The 25,750-nt window shown below is 39.9% G+C and overlaps 1 long non-coding RNA gene across 4 annotated transcripts in view; it reads left to right on the top strand.

Moving 5' to 3' along the window:
* The first annotated feature begins 326 nt into the window (after window positions 1-326).
* Window positions 327-25,750, top strand: part of LOC116579648 — a 41,188-nt gene continuing 15,764 nt past the window's right edge. For 2 of the 4 annotated variants that reach the window (XR_004281362.1, XR_004281359.1), the window contains exons 1-6: window positions 466-708; window positions 12,517-12,667; window positions 14,349-14,482; window positions 17,777-17,889; window positions 20,325-20,445; window positions 23,448-23,565. This is a non-coding gene — a long non-coding RNA (uncharacterized LOC116579648). Of the gene's footprint in view, window positions 432-465; window positions 709-12,516; window positions 12,668-14,348; window positions 14,483-17,776; window positions 17,890-20,324; window positions 20,446-23,447; window positions 23,566-25,750 lie in introns of those variants that run through there. The other 2 variants (XR_004281360.1, XR_004281361.1) reach the window with 2 other exon arrangements.

Genomic DNA, 25,750 nt, shown 5'->3' with positions numbered 1-25,750 from the left:
TGTGTACCTCAACCAAAACGTACAGCACCCACCATTTGCTTTTTCAGGAGGCTGAAGTCAGAAAATCTACTAAATTACATTGATTTGGGTTGGAAGAGATTCGCACAAAGGTAGCCCTTGCTGATCCAGACTTGCATTCATCACTGAATTTGAAAATACAGTTATGAGTGGGGGGGGGGGTCATTAAACCAACCTTTCAATTAAACAAAGACTATCTTCCTAGACTAGCTCCTTATACACAGAAGTAGAAAATGAAAAGTCGTCCTTTTCCTTTTTCTTTTTTTTTTTCACAGTTTGATCAAAATAATCTCAGGAGCTTGCTGGCTGTGGCAGCACTTATACGAAAATTGGAAATACAGAGAGTTTGGGCATGGTCCCTGCACAAGGGTGATGTACACATTCATAAAGAATAATTTCAGGAGCTAGATCAGGTCTAAATTTTTACTTATTTTCAGATAGGAAGATTCTGTATCTTATTTTCCACAGATCCCTTCAGAGACTGTCCTTTCTTCTGGTGCTCTGTTTCAGCTAGAAGATGGCTAACTGCCGGGGGAAGATGCAGAGCGAGACTGGCACTCAGTGATCCGAAGGCTCTGCTCACCCTTGTCCATCCGTTTTCTCCAGAGTACCTTCGTGCTTTGTAGAAAAGGCAGACCTGATTAGTATAAGTCACAAGTAACACAACAAAATCATCATTTCCAGACTTCGGTGAGTCTTTAAAAGATCACATTAAAAAGCTAGTGTTCTCTGCAGTAACTTAAGGCAAAAAAGACTTGATTATTTATTTAGTGTTTTCCTCTCGATCTAAGCTAATTTATCTATTGTCACCAACAGCCCTGACATATCGGTGAGGTAAGTACAGTAATTCAAACGTGTAAGCTGGGTTTGATACAGTAAACCAACTTTGTAATCCAGAAATGTCTAAACAAAAACCTATCTCCTGGCTAAGACTTTCAGGAATCACATTGGCCCTTTTATCCCCTAATAAAAGAACCCAATATTTAGACGTGTCCCCTGCCTTCTTGCCAGTCAGGTACAAGCTCCAATAATATGTTCTTTTCCGGATGTAGGGAGAAATTCTGTGTGGTAATGGCAAAAAGAGCAAACATCTTTCTTTTCTTTTCTCTTTTTTTTTTTTTTAAGAACAAACATCTTCAGGGGCGCCTGGGCGGCTCAGTGGGTTAAGCCGCTGCCTTCGGCTCAGGTCATGATCTCGGGGTCCTGGGATCGAGTCCCGCATCGGGCTCTCTGCTCAGCAGGGAGCCTGCTTTCCTCTCTCTCTCTCTGCCTGCCTCTACATCTACTTGTGATTTCTCTCTGTCAATAAATAAATTAAAAAAAAAAAGAACAAACATCTTCAGTGGGGAAGTTTATATTCAAATTTGGAACGAGCTAGCAAATACTTGCATAGAAGATTCAAGAGGGTCTTGGGTACCTTCGTATTCATTGTCGTGCTGTTTATGATAGCAGGCATTCGACAGCCTAAACGTCTAGCAGAAAGAGAGGTTAATTAAATTGCTGTACAACCACGGCAGTGGCGGATATTGCACATCAAGTTTTTCAAGGACACTCAAAACTATAGGAACATATCTCGTTGTTTACATGCTGTGCAAGGATTAAGTCAAGCATATTTTCCATATGATGGAAAATTATGCAGCCTTAAATATCATTTCTCAAGATTACTTAACATGGGGAGATGTTTGTGACATTATGTGAAACAAAAAAGCATAATGTTCACTTGCACAGAATGTCAAGACGTGCGTAGAAGAAATCTCGGAAAGAATACGTGAGAGCATGAAACACTGCTCTACCATGAGTGGCGAGGACATGCGCAGATTTCCTCTGCTCCTTTTTATGTGGTTGAAAGAGTCTACAATAGAAAAGTATATTCCTGGTAATAGAAATGCGCTTATAACTTGTATTTCTACAAATAAAGCCAAGCCCTGTAGAGACGTCAGTAACAGGAGGATTGGGGAGGGCTCCTTGGCTTTGGCATTTGGAAGGTAATTGAAGAACTTAGCCAGACCATTTTCTGCAGAGTTGTTGGGGGTAGAAGTCCGGTTGCTGCAGATTAAAAATTTTAAATGGGAAGCTAAATGTGTTCCTGAATGGAAGCCCTATTTCCAAGGGCTTTGAAAGGAGGGGGGAAGATAAAGGAGAAGCTCAAGAGGGACATTCGATGAGGAAAGGACCGTATCTGTGTGTTTAATAAGGAGATATTGGAGGATATCCGTAGAGAAGCAAACGTTTTGAATATAGGTTAAAAGCCTCAATTACCTCCATGAGGGAAGAGAAATTATCAGCAGAGAAAAGTGGCTGGTGGCAGGTTTTGGGAGGAGGTTCATAAAGAATTAAAAACGGGGGTGCCTAGGTGGCTCAGTGGGTTAAAGCCTCTGCCTTTGGCTCAGGTCATGATCCCAGGGTCCTGGAATCGAGCCCCGCATTGGGCTCTCTGCTCAGCAGGGAGCCTGCTTCCTCCTTTCTCTCTGCCTGCTTCTCAGCCTACTTGTAATCTCTGCCTGTCAAATAAATGAATAAAATCTTAAAAAAAAAAAAAAAAGAATTAAAAACGGTTGCTGAGATGACCAGGGCAGGGAGCTGACCAGTGGGCGTGAAAATATTGCGGAGCGGCGCTGGAGTCCAGCGGCCACTGTGTTTCTGGAAAGCGTGATGACACCAATCTGCTCCAAGGGGTGATTTAATCTAACAGCCCGCGGGAGGCTGGGGGGCGGGGCGGCAGAGGTGAATAATGGGACGGATTGAGAAGGGAGAGGTGACGCGTGCAGGGAGCAGACAGGGACCAGAAGTAGAAGTCCTAGGCCAGTTCGGTGACGTGGCAGCCAAAGGAGTTGGGGTGGGAATTAGGAGTTGTAAAGCGGTCGAGGGGCGGCACTCGACCCCATCGGGAAGCAGACGGTGTCCTCGGGAACCGTCGGGTGAACTCGGGTCATTATACAGTCTCGAGTCTCTTTGTTGCTGGTGGGTCTGGTCAGTCATCCTTTCTTTGGCAGGTTTTGCTGTCAACGTGACCTAACTGGGGAACATTTTCGAAGCTTACTTTCTTGTTATTTCTTTGTCTTCAATTTCAAATTTTTTGAATAGTCAAGCCCCAGCTAATAGCAGGTGTCCTGGAGAAATGAGCGCTCCTTGACTACTGAGAACAGAGCTGCTCGTCAGAGCTGGTGAGTGTCCCCTGTGGTATTTGCCCATAAAGGAGGCTTCTAGAAAGAGACAGCCCCAAGGCTCTGCGTCTTGCTGGGTCCTAGGCCCCTCAACTTTGCTTGCTTGAGCATCATCTCTGACAATCAGAGTTTGTGTCAGCCGTGAGTTTAATTATATGTAAAGGCTGGAAGGTGCTATTTCTCTCTCTCATTGGACGAAATAAGTTAGGAGAGTATCTTTGTTTTTAGTTATAATTTAATTTATGTGTATATAATATAATTTAATTATAATACATAGTTTCTCATTAGTGTGATAAAAAAAATTCACATGAATTGTCATCTCTTATGTCCCAAGACATCAGATGGGATTTTTCTTCTATATCATCAAGAAAATCATTTTTAATCATTGCTGCCATGGCATCTCTGAGACTGTCTCGTTCTTTCTGATCACATGATCAAAGGGATATAGGAGATTCATGGTAAGCTACTGTATCTATAGAACCATGTCCAGATAGACTGTGGGATAGGTTATGGCCTCAAAGTATGGGAGGGACTACTGTAGCATGTCTAATGATTAATACGGATTATTTCTTCCACATCTACTTATGGGGCTCCTTTGCACGTATCCTGTGATATAACTAGTAATAGACCCTGTGGATTGGAAAATTTAGCTGTGTTCTGCGAATAAAAATTTTTAAAGATTTTATTTATTTGAGAGAAGGAACGAGCAGGCTCAAGGGAGAGGGGGAGGGAGAGAGAACCTGAGGCAGACTCCACACTGAGCACAGAGCCCAAAGGGGGACAGATCTCATAGCCCTGAGATCATGACCTGAACCCAAACCAAGAGTCCGTCACTTAAACGACCGCACCACCGAGGCACCCATCCTGTGAATAAATTTAATAAATGTTTCATAATCAAGCGGAGAGAAAAGGAAAATACCATGCACACTTTAATGTACTCAAATCCATATTCGTGCTAAATTTCCACAAATAGCTAGAATGTGTCTTAGAAAATACCCCTAAAAGTAAGTACTTATTAAGACCATTTTTTTTAAGGTATTTATTTATTTGAGAGAGAGAGTAAGTGAGAAAGAGATCATGAGCAGGGAGACAGGCAGAGGGAGAAGCAGACTCCCGCTGAGCAGGGAGCCCAATGTGGGACTCGATCCCGGGACTCCGGGGTCATGACCTAAGCCGAAGGCAGACCCTTAACCAACTGGGCCACCCAGGTGCCACGAAGAGAGTTTAATAATGATGATAACATATAATCTGTAACTGGCACTATTAGAAGTGCTTTATATGTATTGTCTCATTTGATCTTTTGCTTAAACCCATCAGATAAATAGTACTATAGTCACTATTTTAGAGGAAAATTGATGTCCGCCACCATGCTAGAGATCATACACCCACCACCAACTGCCCATCCCTACCCTGTGCAGGTGTACTATGCCGTTCTCTGTATTACTCACAATAGGGTAAAGTTAATAAATTTCAGGGTTTCTCAGAATTATCAGGGCTTTTTTCCACTTACCTGGTGGGATTCATTATTTTTGCTCTCTAGTGTGGTGGTAATACTCCGAGCTTCTTTTCTATCGAGGGGTATACTCTTTCAAAAACCAAATTGATACAGACAGTAAAATCTAATGACTGTGTGTCAGTGCCATTCATTGAATGGTAAAGTTAACCTGATGCATCTCTCCGTACAGAACAAGAACCTATACCAAAATCTGTTAATGCTAAATATTAAAAATTTAACCATTCATACATTCCAACATTAACCGTACGGTGTTATGTTTGATTCTGATTTTTCCTATTTAGGTCCATCTTACCTTTAAAGGTTCATTGAATTTTAAGGTACATCAATATAATGAAATGCACACATCATTTTCCATGCACCATTGAACATAGCAGTTGGAATTTTTTAAATGCATTTGCAAGGAGAAACTTAAAGAAATTTGTGTTCTAGTTTATTTTTATTAAAACTCTGCATGCACACGTAAATTACTCTCCTGAGCAGCACGTGGCAACTATCTAACAATTTAGGCTTAAAAGAAGTTTTGCAAGTACAAATTAAATAGCATCTCAGGCAGGCTAATGGAGTTTTTATCAAGATTCTCTAGTGGTGTTGGGAGGGGCAGTAGAGTTGGTCTAACTGGGGGAGAATAGCCGATTGGAACTCGAAAGCCAGAACTGGCCCACTACTGGAAAACACTGAATGATTTTTGTCAAATTTTATGAATTAAACCTGTACCCTTTCCTGACCTCGCCCAGCATGTCTTCCCTGTAGCGGCTCCCCACTGAAAGATTCGTAATAGGATTCCCTAATACATTTAGTCTCTGCATTTATCCTAAGAGGGGAAAAAGATGTCTAAAAAGGAAACTTTTCTCCAGAGGTCATTTCACTATGGCCGTGACTTTCTTCCCTTTTCTCATCTGCTCATGTCATCAAAAATTACAGCCATCCCTCAACTCCCGGTGACCACTCAAGTTGTCCAGTCCAAATAGTTACTCTTACTGTTGTGCCTCTCCTTGATACGACAGAGTTCAAGTGATCCTTCGGGAGACTGGAGGTTCAACATCTCCTGTGCCCCAACCCAGGCTTCCCGAGCTAATGGCTCCCACACAACCCTTCCAGCTCGGCTGCCTGACTACATCACTAGCCTGCTGGTCAGCTGACCTCGGTTTAGATCCTAGATCTGTCACCATCCCTTGTGGGATTTGGGACAAATCACTATTTCTCTGAACTTCAATACGTCCATCAAAGTAGTGTTTAATTAAGGAGGATGATTGTGAGGATTAAAGCAAATATTGCGAATGAAGAGTCTTGATACATTATAATAGAAGCCCATGTAATTAGGGAGGACAGAAAATAAACCCAAATTGGAAAGGATAGAAATGCGAAGTTGTGGTATGTAGGAGAAACATTCTATTGAGATAAAAAGAAATCGACAAGGGAAAAATGAGAAACAGTGACTTCTACCATGAGGCTGTCATAAACCATCATATTTTTAAAAACAGTGTGTTAGAGTTTGCTTTCACTGCACAATGACAGTTCAAAATGAGGGCGTGATACTCTCTGAGCTTTGACAACCTGGAATTGATAGGTATTTCACGTTCAAGTCAGTGATAATTTATTCTTAAGAGCAGCCTATAATTAACAGAAGTAAAATTACAGACATACCTCTGGTGAAAACAGTAAAAAATGTCACAGCTCTAATTCTCATGATAATAATGAAGCCTTACATGTATGGACAAGAAATACTGTTTGAGAAATTACCCTCTGTCAGACGTTCTAACCATTTTCACATACATCAGCTCATTTCATTATTATTATACCAAGTTTATGATGTTAGTCATGTCAAAAGCTCCACTTTCGGGATAACAAAGCCGGGGCTCACTGAGGGTGCGGGGCTTGCCCACAGTGGCAAGGCAAATAAGCAGCAAAACCAGGATTGGAGGGACGCCTGGGTGGCTCAGTCGTTAAGGGTCTGCCTTCTGCTCAGGTTATGATCCCAGGGTCTTGGGATCGAGGCCTGCATCAGGCTCTCTGCTCAGCGGGAGGCCTGCTTCTCCTTCTCCTATTCCCCTTACTTGTGTTCTCTCTCTCACTGTGTGTCTCTCTGCCAAATAAATAAATAAATAAATACAAACAAACAAAAAGGAAAAAAACAACAAAAAAACAAAAACAAAAAACCAAACCCAGGATTGGAATGTCCCTCCCTAACTACAAAGCGTGGATCACCAGTCCCTAGAAGGACCCCTCGCTCTGCTCCCCCGGCCTCGGCTGTGCCAGAGAGAGCTGGGGCTCGAGCTCGAGTGGCTTGCAAATCAGTTGTTAAATTATGAGCAATCCTCTGTGATGGCTGTTAAACACAGTTGGCATTTTGTTTTGTTTTGTTTTAAATGATTATTACAAAGTACGGTTGACATACAATGTTATATCAGCTTCAGGTGTACAGCGGAAGGATTCAGCAGGTCTGTGCATCACTCAGTGCTCGCCGGCCGCCTAGTCCCCATACAGTGTTACTACGATATGACTGACTCTGTTCCCTCTGCGGTACTTTCCAGTTTTTGTGACTTACTAATCTCATGACTGGAAGCTTGTCCCTCTGAATCCCCTTTATGTCTTTTGCCCATTCTACCCGCCCCCCCCAAACCCCCTCAAGCCCGTAAGCATCAGTTAGTTGTCTAAGTCTCCTCCTGGTTTATTTGCTCATTTGTTGTTGTTGTTTTTAGGTTTTTTTTTTTTTAATTCTACATTTAAGTGAAATCCTATGATATTTGTCTTTATCTTATTTATTTCACTTAGCATATGTTCTATCCATGTTGTTGCAAATGGCAAGATCTCTTTCTTTTTTCTTTTAAGATTTATTTATTTATTGGACAGAGATCACAAGTAGGCAGACAGGCAGGCAGAGAGAGAGAGAGAGAGAGAGAGAGAGAGAAAGGCAGGCTCCCCCCTGAGCAGAGAGCCTGATGTGGGGCTCCATCCCAGGACCCTGAGATCACCACCTGAGCTGAAGGCAGAGGCTTTAACCCACTGAGCCACCCAGGTGCCCCAAGATCTCTTTCTTTTTTAAGTCACAAGAATAAAAGGTACAGCCTGGGGAATAAACTCGTCTTAATGGGAGTATTTATACCACAAGTGTTGGCCAATATTACAAGTCAGAGACCCCTCCCTGCCACCAAAGTCAGTGAAACATTTCCCTCCTAGCACCGAGTTAAAGTTGTTGATGTCCTTCTAGCTTCTATTTGTGGCTCATTATAAACGCCTTTTATATCCCCTCATAAGCAAGAGAGAAAACTCATCAAAATGACCCCTAAAATATTTTCATCAGAAAAGTCAGATGTCCATCAGGCAGGTGGGATTACACCCTGTTAATGTTCGATAACCTTCATAGAAATAGGACAGTTTTTAATGTCTAAAGTTTTCATATAGACTTTCATCTTTGAGAATTTTTCTCTCAGTAGAACCGATTACTTCCAACGAATGGAAATATTCCTACTTTGCACGCAGAATGAGATGTAGTGCTTTACCTTTACAGTATTATAAAGAAAAAAGATTTTATCGCGGGAGTTATTGTCCTGCTATATGAATGGAAGTACATTGATTGACTTCTCTCTCATGCACAATGAATATGTCATCCCTCGATAGTTTCATCCAGTGTGTCCAAAACTGATTCAAAATGTTTTTCCTCTAAGTTTAACAAATATTTGAAATTTCAGGTAGAATAATGATTTCACGTTCAGCTAAAATTATTCTATTGAGGGATTGGATTTGTCACTAATAGAGGATGATTGATAACTGATTTAAATAAATCTCAAATACAAATGCTATGTGTTTATTAATTTGCATTCATGATTTTAACCTTATTGATTTAATAAATGTTATGCAAATGGAATTATTCTGCAAGTATTTTAACTCAAGAGTATCGAAATATTCAGTCTAAAAAATTATCTCTACAATTATGGCATTTTAACTCATTAATATCAATTTGGTCCAGAAACATTTGCCAAGAAAATTACCATGATACTCATGAATTAGTGGTTTTTTGTTACCTCGCTTGAGAACTCTGTCTTAACATTGCATTGTTCATGGTTTTCGAACACCTCAGGGAAAAATATCCTGATCATAGCTGACAAAGTGTATCATGGCCGACAGAGTGTGTCACCGACTGACCCTTTCTTCTGTGAACAGGTGTTTTTCTTTATTTCTCATCAACATATGGAGAGGCTTATCATTTCTGTACCTTTCCATAACATCTAAACCTTTGCCTGAAAGAATCATAATTATTATTTTACAGATCTTGTCCATCTTGGACATGTTAAATTAACAAAGTCACCGTTAATTTAAAGGTTGACCCAAAGCTATAGTAACTCTCCTTGGACTACGTCCATGTCTTTGTGAGAACCCCATAACATTCCTACTGCACTTGGGTGAGCCTTTCCATCTCTTCTGTTGGAGTGTAAGCCCCTGCAGTTTATGATGTACAAGGTCTGTGAGTGTTGGAGTGCTTCGGATGGATTGATGATTCTTTACAGCATTTATCATTGAAGAACAAGACTGGGGCACCTGGGTGGCTCACCCAGGTAAGCGGCTGACTCTTGGTTTCAGCTCAGGTTGTGATCAGAGTCATGAGATCGAGCCCCACAGCGGGCTCTGTGCTTCATGCAGAGTTGGCTTGGGAATCTCTCTCTTTGCTTCTCCCCCTGCCCCTCTCCCCTGCGCTCTCTCTCTCTCTCTCAAATAACTAAGTAAATCTTTGAAGAAAGAAAGAGCAAGACTCTTAGGTTTATTTGCTATTTTAAGATACTAAACATTGATAAATATGTGAATAATGAAAACAGTAAATCAAGAGTCGGTAGTTGAGGGACTGTGGAGCTGTATTAACCTAAATATTTTGGGCACAGTAGGACTTACTGCAAAGGTGATAACTTCCCGGGACAGGGCCTTCCACACACAAGCTGGTAAAGCCACTCTATTTTTAGAATCACTAAAATCATTTTTTGAAATAATTGGACGTCTCGATTCCAATTATCCCTTTTAAATAACCTAATTTTTTTTTAAAATAACCTAAATATTTTAAAGCATTTTCTAGGAAAAGCCAGTGCATGTCTTTAACCTCTAGGTAAAGCCATTTTTATATGAAGTCTTTTTATAAAAGATCATAAATCTAGTATTTTCAAACATCTGGTTGTCTCTCAGTTGAATCTGCTAGATCATTCTCAACCCTGATTCACGAGCAGACTGATGTATTTTTATATTCTGCCTTACGTAGTAGAGATTATGGACACTTTGGTATCACATGGTATCAAATTGTTTCATTGATAACATAGACCCACTCAAATGAGAGAATCTGTGTAATCATGTCTTTTCATTATACTAGTGTTTCTTTTTCTCTGGATGATATATAATCTATAAGTTATATATAAACATATGTAACTATATGTTAAGTATAGTGATATATAATAAATAAGTATATATATTTCATATAAATATATATGTGTGTATATTATAGATTGTAGATGTATACATTATGTGTTGTATATATATATACACATTTAGATTATAATACATATACATCTACATATAAATTTTGCCTTATTGCTTTAAGTTCTTTGCAAGTCAAGGAAATAAATCTTTTCTCATATGGGTTGCAAATTTTTCCCAATTTATTATTTCTCGGTTTAATTTTTATAGTTTTTCATTTGGCATTTAATATATATGTGTATGGAAAACAAAAATTATGCATGGATTTGGATTTTTAAAATATTTTACATAAGTTTGATTTTATTCTTAGTGCGGCTTTTATCACATTCCCTAACATTTTAGAATTTTGAACAAGTCTGATTTTGTAAACTAATTATGTAACTATCTTTTTTTACAGTTTGAAATGTCCCTCTCGGAAATGATTCTGGCTAGATATTCAAGAGGAGACAGAAGAATCCTAGCTCCATGAATATATTAATTTCTAAAGTCATAAATGTTCATTTTTTTGTTTTACATCGCAGTCTTTGGCATAAAAATTAAATCCAAACCTTAAAAAGTAGGATAAAAATCCTAAAAATAAAGGGAAATAAAAGTAGTGAAATGCTACAAGAATAGAATTTAAGACGTGTTTTCTTTAGTGTCAAGGGAGGTTCGTGATGCGTTGACCTCAAAAGCTCATCTGCTAACTACATCATGGCAAGGACATCACTTAAGTGGCTGGTCTTCCGTTCTCCCCCGATGAAATGAGAGTAGGACTGACTTCCTGGTTTCCAGGCAATGTGTGGAGGACTCTGGAGAGCAGGAAAACACTGAGACAAGGAATACACTTTGTTTTCCACTCTATGTATCACTAGCAGCTCGGGTTAACTCTTTGACAGCTGAAAAATAGAAAACCAAACAAAATTATTAGATCTCCTCTTTCTGCCCAGTATAAGCCAGCTGCAAGTAAGTAGACCGTGAGATGTGCTTCTGTTCATGTGTGTGTAAATGGATAACAGTCTTCACGAACATCGAATGGTGGTATTGAACATGTCTTAAATTGCACACCTGTGTGAAAGTCGGAAAAGGCCTTTGATACTGGTAATTATTTTTATAAAGGAACAGATTCGTTTTGCTGAATGCACTGATTTCTAAACTCTGTCCCTTTAAGTTTGCTGCTCTTCAAGGCTGTCTTGATGAAGATATAGGAGGGAATTAAATCGATTCAAGTTGGATTAATAAGGCGCTGATTTGAATGGAGTGTTATCCTATGATATTTGGAATTTCCTGGCTTTTCCTTCACTTTTTAAAAATTCTTTTTCCTTACTCCTTGAGTTTAAATATATGATTATTATACAGAAAATGCCCATATAGAGTGTTTTAGCCCCACACATGTGGCCATTTTATATTGGCTGCAGGATCCGGAAATTATAGTTTCATTATCTCCTGGCCCGTTTTTCAGAGAGAAAAATATGTGTATCCCCACCATTATAAGCTTTCGAGGCTTTGGAACACTATTGAGATTGAAGTGCTGTGCTTGCAAAAAAAAAAAAAAAAATTGATTCTAACAAATGGTGTGCTTTGAATTTTCCTTTCTACTGCATTTTTATTCATTTTTTAATTCTCACATAGTGTTCTGAAGCAGTTACAATGAATCACGGGGCTGAATTCAGCTTTGCAAATATGTTAAAAGAAATTATCAGGCACTTCACTTCATCTAGAAATATCACCCAAGGAAAAAATAATAAGCCTTTGCCAGCTAGTGTTGCACAACAAGCAAAAAGAATTGAATCAGTATTATTGCTTTCCATTTGACAAGCACAACACTGTACTATCGTGAGAGAGGAACTATTTGTAAACTTCTCTGAACGTAGTTACCGTCATGTGCATTACTTACTAAGATCCGGAAGGCGCCTCGGTAATTTTGGGGAAATGCCCCTATATTAGAACATATATCTTGTCCCTTGTTTAAACTTGTCTGCGTGAGACATGGATGGTGATTAAGCACTTGCTGCCTGCAGGCAGTAGAGTGGCCTGCGAGTACCTTCACCCAGATCCAAAGGTGGTAGAAACTGCTACATACATTTAGGGCCCACTGTCCCTGTTGGACAGAATGAACTGTGTTGGCTTCGGGAAGTCTTTCTAGTGCAACCTCCTGGATCGCGAGAACAGCGTCCCCAATGGTGATTCCTAACATCTTTGTCTGTGGTTTACCAGTCACTCTTGCATGGTGTTTCAGTTTCTGAATGTTACTAATCAACTTGTAACTAAGAAGAGCCTTCGGCTGGTGGGCTCTTCCTGATGGTGTGTTCTACAATAATGATGAAATTTACCAAGCTGGCTTTTACTTATCCAGAGACTGGTTTTTCTTTGTGTTTTTTCTAGGCAGGATATTTGCTTTCCCGTCATTTTCCTATCAACCGTCACACTGAACTTCGGTTTTTGAGTCAAAGAATGTTGATAAAGGGAAAAGAAAACAGAAGTTACATAAAATCGTTTGGAGTCTTGGGTTCGTGATGTACAAATTCACGAGATGGTAGGTTTCTCAGTGGCTTTGTGAGTTTCAGGAATTGTCCAGTAGCCTAGCCATATTTTCATTGCCGTGGGTAATACAACACCATATTTTATGCTACTCTGAAACAGTGGAAAACCTTTTATTTATTTGTTTGTTTTTGTTGTTATTTTAGGGAGTGTGCAAGGTGAGGAGGGAGAGGCAGAGGGAGAGAGAGGGAGAGAATCTTAAGCAGCCTCCACACCCAACATGGAGCCCTACACAGGACTTGATCCTGCAACCTTGAGATCATGACCTGACTTGAAATCAAGTCAGATGCTTAACTGACTGAGCCACCCAGGTGCCCCTGGAAAACCTTTTAAATCTGAGTTACCATAGAATCTGTCTGTATCCTACGTATTTCCTCAGATCCCTGCTGTTAAGACTTATCAGTGTCTTCCTTTTACATAAATTATTAACAAACTAGGCATTTTCAGAGATCATATTGATGTAAGTAAATTCGAAGTTTTCTTCACCTCTTGATATATGAACTAAACACTTTTTGTATTCTATTTCCATTAAGAGGCCCAAATGTCAAGTACAAAAAAAAAATGCAGAAATTGGTTTCCTTTTATATTGCAAAATAATTTCTTAGACATGGACACAGACAGGTATAGACGCAGATGGGCATTCGTGTATACCTGCGGAAGAGTGTACTTAGCCAGTTTGAGACCTGTTTTAAAGCTGAAACTGTTCAGGCTTTTATGGCTGTTAGATCAGCTCTGAAAACCACCTTCTTTGTGATTTGAGTTCCTCTGATTTCTCTGTAGAGGCTACAAATGTCAAGACTTCAGAAGGACTCCAAATGTGCTCCTCTCTTTCCTTCAGGATGTTTTAGTGATGACAACATGATTATAGATACTCTGTTTTCTTCCACCACCCCCCCCCAAGAAGTAGGGGGAGATTAAAGCAAACAGGCAACTGACGTGAAATTGCCAAGGTAAAGGTAAAATTTGGCACATCTTAAATAGTATTTTTTAACATAAATTTGAATTCATTAAGAAAAAGCTCCTTTTAAAAAAAAATGGGTCCTTAAATGGTATGCTTCCATGTCATTAAACATTTATTTGTTTCAAATACATCAAGAAGGTCATTCATACAAAGCTTTATGTTATCTTTAATCATAAAATACAACTAGGCTTAGTGAATAGAAGTACATTCTGTAGTTTGATGCATTCTAAAATGCTGTCCTCTGCTCTTTCAGGGGAAAAAGAAATCTCCTTTTCATTGTAAGTTTGGCTTATGAATATTGTAACGGTTCTCTTCTGCTCACAGTCAGTGAACCGAGACAACCTTCCTTCTAGTATTTGGGGTGTCTTTCCATGCTTTTGTCTTACAAGGATGCATATTCAGTGGTTAAGTATTTCTGAAGAAAAAACTCTGGAGACCTCATCATCCTTATGGGTACTCTAGGTTTTGTTTTTATTTTTCGGTATCTCACAGGCAAGAATTTTTATTGGTTTACTTTTCAAAGAAAGGTTAAACAGATGTCACAATCAGAATAGATAACACCACTGTTTTTCCCACCAGGACAGTTTTATTTTGGCATGTAACATACCTAGCAATTATCTCCCTCAATTAACAGCCCATTCAGGGTATCATCATCACTTAGGTTAGACACCAATTTGCCGTCTGAATGCTTCAAATATATATATTTTTTTCCTAGAACCTACTCAAAGGCTGTCTTTGAAATCTCAGAATAAAAAGTGTTATCTTGTGCCATTAAAATCTGAATTTAGAGACCGCAAATCAGAGAACACTCAAATGATAGACAGTCTTGGGAAGTCTAGGACAGTAAAGGTAAGAACTGTTATTATGGTTGGAGAAATCTTTTCCTACCTCTTTTTTGTCACTTGATAGTAACAGTGTCCCTTGATAGTAACAGTGTCTATATGCTAAGTATGTAGTCAGCAAAAAAGGAGCTAATAACCCATTAACAAGCTTCAACTGGGACAAAATATTTCACATTTAGGAAAACAGGTAAAAAGTAAAATGGCATCTGGGCTTAAGCCGGGAGGGATGGGGCCTCTCAAGGAATGTGCCATGAGCTCTTAGCAGCTAATATTCCCATCAGTGGGGCCCAGTGACAGATATCTGCTGGAGCACCACAATATCCCCTCTGGCCTCCGTGAATCCTTCATTTGTGTGGCTGGAGGAGCCAATTGTAGCAAGAACAAGCCAACAGGCTTCACGGGGCATTCAGTGATCCTCCAAAGACCATCCCCCATGGCACGTGGATTCCTGCTAAGTGGAAAGAGGAGTCCGTGGTCGGTTGTCTTCAGTTCTGCGCATCACTTGCAGGAGGAAGTGCCCGCGAGGCTGGAAGGCTACAGGCCTTCCAGAAGTGTATCTGCCACGCTGAGCCAAGACTTCAGATCTCCACTCCCCTGGCCGGGCCCCTCATTTCGGGTATGATAACCTTAACATTTTTAGCTAAAGCCTCTTCTTTCAGCATCACAGGTGATTTATGGGGGGAGACTTTTTTTATATGGACATATTGAAGAACTGTCAGATTGTGTTGACAAAGTACTCAGACTCCAGAGGCAGATTGCCAAGGTTAAAAACAAGGTGGTAAAGCATACTACCGTGGGGTCTCTCGGCAGCTTCTCTACGCTTGAACTTAGTTTCCTAATAAATAAACCAGGAACAATGGTGGTAGTGATAGCAGTAATGAGAGGAGTACCTACCCTACAGGATTGTTTCCAGTTTTATATGAAAATAATCTATATTATTATGTATTCAGGGACATGGCAAACAGACCATTAGCTACTAGGTTACTCCAAGTAGATTGAGGTAAAGTTCTATTCTAAAAGTAACTTTTATTTTCACACAGTAACCAGTCTTCATACTCAATGTATTTTTGTAGCATCTCTGCACTAGAAGTGCAGCCCTCAGAGATCCAAGAGATTAAAGGTTGGCACCTGAGATAAGTAAGGGTTTGTCCTCAAGCTTCTTTTAATTTTTTTATTTTTATATATTTTTCCAGATTTTATTTAGTTGTCAGAGAGAGAGGCAAAGGGGCAGGCAGAGGCGGAGAAAGAGGCAGGCTCCCTGCCCAGCAAGGAGCCCAATGTGGGACTCGATCCCAGCACCCTGGGACCATGACCTGAGCCGAAGGCAGCAGCTCAACCGACTGAGCCACCCAGGCGTCCCTGTCCTCAAGCTTCTTTCTGGCCACTCCACCAAAAGAAACCAACACAGGGTGGGGTGGGGGCCTTAGAGCTCAAAGGAGGCCCCCAGACCAGCCTGGTAAGGTAGGGCTTGTAGGGGAGACAACTGGTCGCCCGGCTTTCTGAGTTGGTATACTCACTCTCCCTGTCAAATCATCCCATTGTAGTGGCACCAAACGATATAAGTGTATTGTCTTAGATTTGTGGAGGTGAGAAGTCTATAATGGGTCTCAGTGAACAGAAATCACCATGTTGCCGGGGTTGTGTTCCTTTTGGAGGTTCTAGGCGAGAATCCGTTCCCCTGCCTTTTGCTGGTGAAAGACCAGCCGCATTCTTGGATTTGTGGCCTCGCGCTTCATCGTCAAAGCCAGCAACTGGAGGTAGACCCCTCTCACGTCCCAGGACACCATTCTCACCTGTGTTATTCCCGAATAATCTCACATTACAAAGTCAGCTGGCGCACAACCCACATTCCCTCCGCAACGTAAATTTCCCTTTGACACGAAAGGTAACAGAGCCACAGGATCTGGGCATCAGGACGCGGCCGTCCTTGGGAGGCCTTCATTCTGCTTCCCACTGAAGGCTATGTGTCACACTAGGAAGTAAAACGGAGTTGGAAGGAAGAAATGCAGCACTGGGGATTGCAAATGTTCTTTAATATACGAGGATCCAGAGGGAACACATACCGCACACATTCAAACACACACAAAGGAACTCTGCAGAGCAAGGCCTTCCAAGATCAGTTGCTTCAATTTTCTCCAGAAAGTCGGTATTACCGATTGCCACCTTGTTTCTTACGGTGAGAGAAACACGCAGGGTATAATGAGAGCATCTGATCGTCAGATTGTTTGCGGAATGAATGGAAATTGAGGGATGATTTCATCTTTGCCCTGCACAGATTTGGCTCACATTTTATTAGCATTAATCTGCCAGCCTGTGTCCTCCTTTTACTGTCCATCATTCTTATCAGGGGAAAAATTTAAAAAAAAAAAGTCCCTCAGCTTCCAGGTCATCAGTGAAGTGAATCTACACAGAGAAAAAAAAAAAAAAAGAAAGAAAGCAAGGTGGAGGAAAAAGGTATTATTGGTTATATTTGAGCTTATACTACTTCTCCTTTTGCTTTAATATAAAAGTTTAAGGTAAAAACAGAGTTTTCAAAAAAATCAAGCATGACACGAAGCGTGTTAAATCCTAGTTCACAAGTCTACCAGAATTCCCAATTCTGGTCCCGATTCGGTTTTTTTTTTTTTTTAAAGATTTTATTTATTTATTTGACAGACAGAGATCACATGTAGGCAGAGAGGCAGGCAGAGAGAGAGGAGGAAGCAGGCTCCCCGCTGAGCAGAGAGCCTATGTGGGACTCGATCCCAGGACCCTGGGATCATAACCTGAGCCGAAAGCAGAGGCTTTAACCCACTGAGCCAGCCAGGCACCCCTCTGGTCCCAGTCTTAAATTGTCATGAATATTTGGCATACATCTATTCCAGACATTTCTCACGCACACACATGTACACATTCAACAGTGAGGATGAAGAGCTAGATTGTTTCCCAGCGTGGTGTGTGGGTGTGGACCCTGCGGCTGGTCTGAGGTGATGTCGGTTGACTGGGAAACATTTATGTCTTTGATGTATTCAGTGTGCCTTTCCAGGAAGAAGAGATGTCTCTATGCTATTGTAGAATCTCTTTTTTGGGCCTTCCTTATCTAGGAGAGTTGTAAAGCTTTCTACACAAGAACCAGACCTTCTTTGGAGACTCATTCTTGGCACACTCTATTTTTCTTCTCCTTCCTTTTGCTTTTTTGTTGATGGGCTCCTCTCATAGAAGGTGAATGACTGACCTACAGGCATTACCTACTACCTTCCTTCCTTTTGGAAACATCACATCCTTGAATACATTGTTTCCTTGATCTGTTCTCTGTTTCAAGGATACTGGTCATCTGCACCTGGTCTCTTAACCATCCTCTGTGGCTTTCCCAAGCCCACGAGTGAGGCTCTCACACCTGCGATTCCTGTGACAGAACCAGAAGGATCCAAGAAGGTACTGTAGATTACTTTTGTGGATTAGATATAAAATAACTGTGAAATTTGCCTTAAATTAAATTAAGCCAAATCCTCATTTACTGTTTACTTCCATTACAAAAACATGGAAAAATGTGTGTGAGTCTCTGCATTTCAGTTGATTCAACTGCTTTTCATCCCATATTTGTATTATCAAAAAGCCAATACATTTGGGGGCACCTGGGTGGCTCAGTAGGCTAAAGCCTCTGCCTTCGGCTCGGGTCATGATCCCAGGGTCCTGGGATAGAGCCCCATATCGGGCTCTCTGCTCAGCAGGGAGCCTGCTTCCTCCTCTGTCTCTGCCTGCCTCTCTGCCTACGTGTGATCTCTGTCTGTCAAATAAATAAATAAAATCTTAAAAAAAAAAAGCCAACACATTTGAAAACATTTTACAACTGAGCACATTTTCATCACCATAAAAATTTTTATCTCTTTAACAACTCTGTGTTGTTTTTTCTATCAACTACCTCCCAACCCACTCTACTTGACCAAACATTAATTTCTCCCAGTCATGGAAATCTACCAGCTCAAAACTCCCACAGCTAAATTTCTATATTTATTTTATAATTACTTTCAGTTGTACTAGACTAGGGATGGTGGAGAAAAAAAAAACTAGAGGTTAATTATCAAGAATGTAAGTAGCTGTATCTTTTGGCTCTGTGTGTGTACGTGTGTGTGTGTTCCTTGTCTTGCTGCTGTGGCTGTGGCTTGGGGAGTTAATTAATCTCCATGTATCTCTTTTTTTCAGAATCTCTAAAATGCTGCTATGAGAGTTAAATGTTAGAGTTTACATCTTAATCACTTGTCACAGTGCCTAGCACATAGTAAACTGCAATTGGCTGATAACATTGAATTATAGGATTTCTCTGTCTGCCCAGGAACGTGCCATCCAGTGCCAAACAAAAAAAAAATTATATATATATATATATATATATATATATATATGCACGTGCACGCGCATGTGTGTGTATATGTTTTATTATCATTATTAAAAGAGTAACTTGGAACTATTGAGGTATTTCTACCTCCTATATTTTAAATGAATTTTTTAAAAATTCATGAAAGTGTATGATCTCATTGTTTAATCATAGAATATATAATCCAAACAAAATAGAATTTATATAAAGAATACCATGGAGCAGATAATGCAGTATTTTGGGGATACCAAAGCAGAGAGAAAAAATATAGAGTAACAGGAGCCAAAACACCTGTCTAGCCCCCAGAGCAGACATTGCTGAAATGATAGAGCCCTTCTTTTGAGATATGCAGAATTATCTTACTAGGGTGATTGACTGCACGCGCACAGAGTCAGATCTACCAGAAATGCATGAGGGGTGAGTCCTATTTATCACCCCATTCTAACGTAATGTTATGAAGAAGGGCTCAAAATACATAAAGAATGTCAAGGGATTGATTTCCTTTAAATAAAAATAATAAAGCATAAAAGCAACAAGTAGTAAACTAAAAGATGTTCATACAATGAAAACATCTTTAGGAAAATATTCCTAAAATGAATAGTCAATCTGCTAAAAGAAGAAAACTGGAAAATAAATGAGATATGGAGCTTATTTTTTAAATCTATGATTTCAAAGAATAATTTTTACCGCAATAGAGGATAATTATGAAGCAATGAAGACTCCGTAAAATACATATTAATCAAACACTGAATTTGAATGTACATGTGAATTTATAACCAGTGTGGAGTGAACTTACTTCATATTCAAAGATACAAAGTAAATTCCTAAATATTGCCGTTTTATTTAATTTCTCTCAAGTCCTGAAAACAATTCTTGTAAAGTATATTCTGATTTAAATAAATTCAGAATATAATTTCCTTTAAAGATGCATTTTTACAGCACATTTATCAAGTCACTGGATGCTGTACTGGAAAAGCATGAAAACAAGAGGCCCAGTAAAACTCCTGTAAAATAAATCACATACTCATTTTCAAATACAGCATCCCAGAATATTAGAACTAAGCACATTTTTAAGGATTAACTGATCCAATCTTCCTCACCTTGCTTTCAATTTTTTAATCTTTGTAATAACATTTTCCCTTTATTTATATTTTTATCTTCTATGTGAGATTCCTATTCTATGTAAGATAAATATTTTTATATGTAAAACTATGGATTTCTAGAAATTCCCTGGGATTCATTTTCAAACATGGTAAGATATAATGTCTTCTATCCCTCTTTTGCTTGTAAAAATTAGATCAACTGACTCAGGCAAGCAGTTAGACCATCAGAAATTAGGAGAAGCTCCAAAGACCCAGGGATCTTTTTACACTCGTCTCCTGTTGGTACATTTCAATCAGCAGGAAACTGCAGCCCATTAACTATATGCAGAATCTGTTCATATATAAAGTCAATACATAATATTGTATATAATTTGTATTTATGTTTCTTTTTAAAGATTTGATAGAAAGCACACCTGCGCACATGTGCAGGGGGGAGGGGCTGAGCGAGAGAATCTTCAGCCTCCCCCGAGCCCAGAGCCCCACACAGCTGGACCCCATGACCCTTGAGATCATGAGGTGAGTTGAAACCCAGAGTCCAAAGCTCAAACAACTGAGGCACCCAGGCTCCTCTAACATTACATTTTAATACAGGATGTGCTACATTATATGCATAAGCTCATGTATATACAAAGGTGCACTTTTCAATGGAAAAATACATGCAAAGATTATTATACTGACATCCATTCTGACTAAATATGGGAAGATTCATCTTAGGTAAGGCTGCCCCAAACTTAGGAAAATACAGGAAACTCTGTAAGTCATGGCCATTGCATTTGAATCAGTATTGAAATGAATACTGTAACTTTAAAAAATGAATGGAGCTTTCTGTGATAGCTTTTGCCAAATTGTGTTCCTTGGACTATTAGTCCTAGAGCAGGTTAACAAGCGTTTCAATGGAAAGGAGAATTTTGGTCGAAATACATTTGTAAACTCTTTCGTGAGACACCAGTATCCACTTTCCACTGTTGCATAGGAGTTCAGTTGCCTTAAGGTGCAGACATGCTCAGTGCCTTTCCCAAAGGGAAATTGGACAGCAGTTCCCTGTTCCATACGACCATGGGACTCTTACGTAACAGGGGATCCTCACCAGAGTTGTGTTCCTTGGAAGATCTGTTGGGGCTGTTTTACACTATATTGTCTGTAACTGTCACTTATTACATGGTTTGTGTGATCTCTGCATGTAATTCCTTAAGACTTGAGTGGACATATTTCATATACATATAGAAGTATATATGTATATTTTTCAATAGAACATATGTGTATATATAGTTAAGTACAGTTTCTAGACAGAACCTTTATTTTTCTCTATAGGAACGAATCCTTTGAGTCCAGACTTAACAATAAAAATTTAATTTCAACTTGCTCTGTCTAGAATAGACATTCCATAAGGATGAATCAGATCATAAATGACAGTAAAACGGTGCCGCTTATTCCAGGGACTCCTCTTTTTTATTGCCATGTTTTCTACCAGGTGAAGATTTGTAGGTGTATGAAAGGTAAGTCAATGGATTACTTGTACTTTGAGGTCTTGATTCCCACCTCACCGAGAAGTATTGTTTCTTACACGAGGGTCTGTGGGAAAGTTAGTGATTCTGCTTAAGAACGCTGTGCACATCTTAAATCACCATAGAAAAGGAGGCTGGTCTGGGGAGACAATATTTTAATGAGCTAACCTCCAGGAATGAGCAAATTCAGGCAGACTGTCGAAAATCCGCCACTGAGCTCCCCAGGTGGTGGTCTCCAAATGCAAGTCATTTTAGATTTTGCTTCTTTGAAAATAATTTAACACCAGTGTTCCGGTTTACCTGCAGCGAGCATCACGGAGGAGGTGTCCACGTAGCGCTTCCGCTTCCACAAGCTGTACGTGCTGAAATTGATCCCCCCAGCAGGCTGTGTGTGATGACACATATGAGAGTCAGGAATCACACACAGGCCAATTAGACCGCTTCTTCAGAGTCCGTGGGTTTGCTGTCTTTGCGGTTGTATTGTGTCCTCTGTAATTCACACTGTATCACAGACTATTAACTCAAGCTGCCTCTCATAAAATGTTGAGATAAATAAAACTAAGATGATTTTTTTTTTTAATGACTGGTATAGCTATCGACTTCCAGATTGAGGTGAAAAGGACTTTCTGTTAGGGCAGCCCCGAGTCACAGATGGCTATTGAGGTTTAAATTAATTACAATCAGGGGGCTCCCGGGTGGCATCCAACTCTCGATTTCTCATCAGCTCAGGTCCTGATCTCAGGGTCATGAGACAAGGCTCCGTGTCTGGTTCCAAGCTGGACATGGAACCTGCTTCAGACTCTCACGCTCCCTTTCCTTCTGCCCCTCCCCACTCCTAAAAAGGTAAGAAAAATAAATTAAAATTAGATGTTGCAAACTGTTTGGTTTCCCAGCTCAGCAGCTCTCGTTCAGCATGCAGTAACAACATGGAGTTTTGGACTGTTGTATTGGATAGGTACAGAACATTGACATCATCACAGAAAGTTCTGTCAACAGCCCCACGGGTCCTGTTGTTCCTAGATGAGATCCCAAGGTGTGTGACGATCACATTTCTCGTCCAAACACATCAGTGATTTGTTCAAGTTCACTAAGTTACCAAATTTAAAAGGAATCTGGCTGTGTTTATGAGTGAAGATATTCTTGAATGTGGTTGTAAAATGATTGGGGATTATCACTAGTCTTAAAATTTTCTGAGGGGCTCCTGCTTGGTTCAGTCAGTACAGCTTGGCGACTCTTGATCTCACGGCTGTGAGTTCAAGCCCCACGTTGGGCATAGAGATTATTGAAAAATAAACTTTTCTGAATTTTCTGAAATGCACTGGGATATCATTTACTTAATATATCCATGCTAAGTGTAGATGTCCATGAATTAAAAAAATACACATACTAAGGACTCCTGGCTGGCTCAGTTGGTCGAACATGTGACTCTTGGTCTCAAGGTTGTGAGTTCAGGCCCCACACGGCCAAGGATCCTAGCTTAAAAAAATAATAAAATGAGTTTTAAAAAATATACATGCTAATACAAGCACCAACACCTCAAGATACAGAACATTTCGTCACCTCAAGGGGTCCTTTTGTGACCCTGCCCAATTACACCTACACCGAGGTCCAGCAACCACTTGTATTGAATGTGCTCTTTTTTGTTTGGTTCACTTTCTGTATCCTTGCTAAACTCACTTTCTTTGGTAGATTTTTAAGTAGATGCTAGAAATTTCTATGTAGTTGATCACGCTATTCGTAAAGACAGTTAGATACCTTCATTTCCAGTAGTGTGCCTTGTATTTGTTTATCCAGACATATTTCTTTGGCTAGAAGCTCCAGCGGAACGCTGACTAGAAATGACAGGAGTGAACATTTTATATGGTTCTTGAGATTAGAGGGAAATGTCCAATCTTTCATCATTAAGCATGAAGTGGTCTCTAGGTTGCCTGTTTGGCTGTCTCAGGGATTTGAGCTTATCCAATTGTGGGAACCAGTAAACAGTCTCTAAGTCTGTTGTTTTTGATGCTTCAGGTTGAAGTCAACATGACCGACAGTTAAATGAGGAAGAAGAATGTAAAATGGCATCATCATGGACAAGACAGAACCCGCAGACAAGAGCCGGCACCTAGGAGGATGGGCAGGAACCTGTGTAAGTCTGTGATGTCCTCAACCTTGATGATGTGAGTATCTTGCCGGAGGAGCTGGTGCCCTTGTGTGATGGGGATAAGCAGGCATCTGGCCTGAAAGTCAAAGGAACTAGAAGGTTCTGGGATGGGGGGCGGGGGGTGCTGAGTGGCAACTGCAGGTCTGTCCGCTGCTTGGTGAAGGGGAAGAATCACATTCCCCGTAAACACTCCTTTCGCTGCATCCTACAGATTACGGTAAGTTGTGTTTGCACTTTCATTTAGTTCAAAATATTTTAAAATTTCTCTCTTGGGATCTCTTCTTTGACCCATGTGTTACAAGCATCTTTTTTAATTTCCAAGCGTTTGGGGATTTCTCTGCTATCTTTCTGGTACTAATTCTAGTTAATTCCATCATGGTCAGAGTGCAGATATTGTATAGTTTCTATTCTTTCAAATTTGTGAAGGTGTGTTAGGGCCCAAAATGTTCTCTGTGAGCTTGAGAAGCTGTTGTTGAACAAAGTGGCCTTTGTGTATGTTGACTTCAGTATGTCCGTACTCGCTTTTTGCCTCCTGGATCTTTCCATTTCCAACACAGGAATGTTGAGGTATCCAACTCTGACAGCAGATTCATCTCTTCCTCCTTGCATTTCTGTCCGTGTTTGCCTCATGTAGTTTCATGCTCTGTTATAGGCCCTTCGCAAGTAGTGCAAGTACCTTGTAATAGTTAATCTATTAATTTAGAATAGGAAAATTAAACTTTTTTCTGCCTTCTCCTATTCCTTTATGTGCATCTGAGTTTCAGACTTAGATCATTTTACCTCTCTCTGAAGAACTTTTGGTATATTTTGATACCTTCCCACCCTGCTGTATATTTCATCCCTGTGACTTATTTCTTTTCTAACTGGAAGTTTGTACCTCTTGATCCCCTTCGCTTGACTTACTTCAGCTGCTCCCAGCTCCTTCCCTCTGGTAACTTACAGCTTGTTTCTTCTATGAGTCTGTTTCTGTTTTGTTTGATTTTAGTTACATGTAGAACCTAAAAAACAAAATGAACAAATGGTATTTGTCTGACTTATTTAACCTAGATAATACCCTCTAGTTTCATCTACGTTGTCACAAATCCTAAGATTTCATTCTTTTCTAGGTAATATTAGTAATATTCCACCGCATGCACAAGTGTGTGCGTGTGTGTGTGTGTGTGTGTGTGTGTGTACTCCGCATTTTCTTTATCTATTTATCTATTGACAAACACTTAGATTGCTTCCATATCTTGGCTGTTCTCAGTAAAGCTGCAGTGAACATAGGGGTGCATCTGTCATTTTAATTGGTGTTTTCATTTTCTTCAGATAAATGCCCAGCAGTGGAATTGCTGGCTCATAGGGTAATTCTATTTTTAACTCTTTTGAGGAACATCCATACTGTTTTCCATGGTGACTGCACCAATTTACATTCCTCTCAACAGTGTACAAGAGGTCCCTTGTCTCCACATCCTGGCCAACACTTATGTTTTGTCCTTTTGATAAAAGCTAATCTGACAAATATGAGGTGGTATCTCACTGAGGTTTTGATTTGTGCTTCCCTAACGACGAGTGATGTTGAGCATCTTTTCATGTGTCTCTTGGCCAGCTGGATGTCTTCTTGGGGGAAAATGTCTTCAAGTCATCTTCCCATTTTTTAATTGGATTGTGGGGTTTGTTTTAAATTGTGCAAGTTGTTTATATATTTTGGATAGCATCCCTTTGTGAGATGTATGATTTGCAAATATCTTCTCCTATTCAGTAGGTGGCCTTTTCATTTTGTTGATGGTTTCCTCCCCTGTGCAAAAGCGTCTTAGTTTGATCTAATCTCCTTTGTTTGTTTTAGCCATTTTTGCCCTTGCCTGAGGGGAGTGATCAGAAAAAAAGAAAGAAAATGCTAAGACTAATGTAGAAGAGCTTACTGCCTATGGTTTCTTCTAGGAATTTTATGGTTTTAGGTCTTACATGCAAGTCTTTAAACCATTTTGAATTTATTGTTGCATACAGTATAAGATAGTGGTTCAGTCTTTCCAGCACCATTTATTGAAGAGATGGTCTTTTCTCCATTATATATTCTTGCCTCGTTTGTCCTAGACACTAACTGACCATATAATTGTGAGTTTCTCTGTGGGCTCTCTAGTCTATTCCACTGATCTGTGTGTCTGTTTTCGTGCAGTACCATACTTTGATT

This window comes from Mustela erminea, chromosome 19 (assembly GCF_009829155.1).
Source record: "Mustela erminea isolate mMusErm1 chromosome 19, mMusErm1.Pri, whole genome shotgun sequence".
Taxonomy (NCBI): domain Eukaryota; kingdom Metazoa; phylum Chordata; class Mammalia; order Carnivora; family Mustelidae; genus Mustela; species Mustela erminea.
This window is presented reverse-complemented; position numbering and strand designations above follow the sequence as displayed.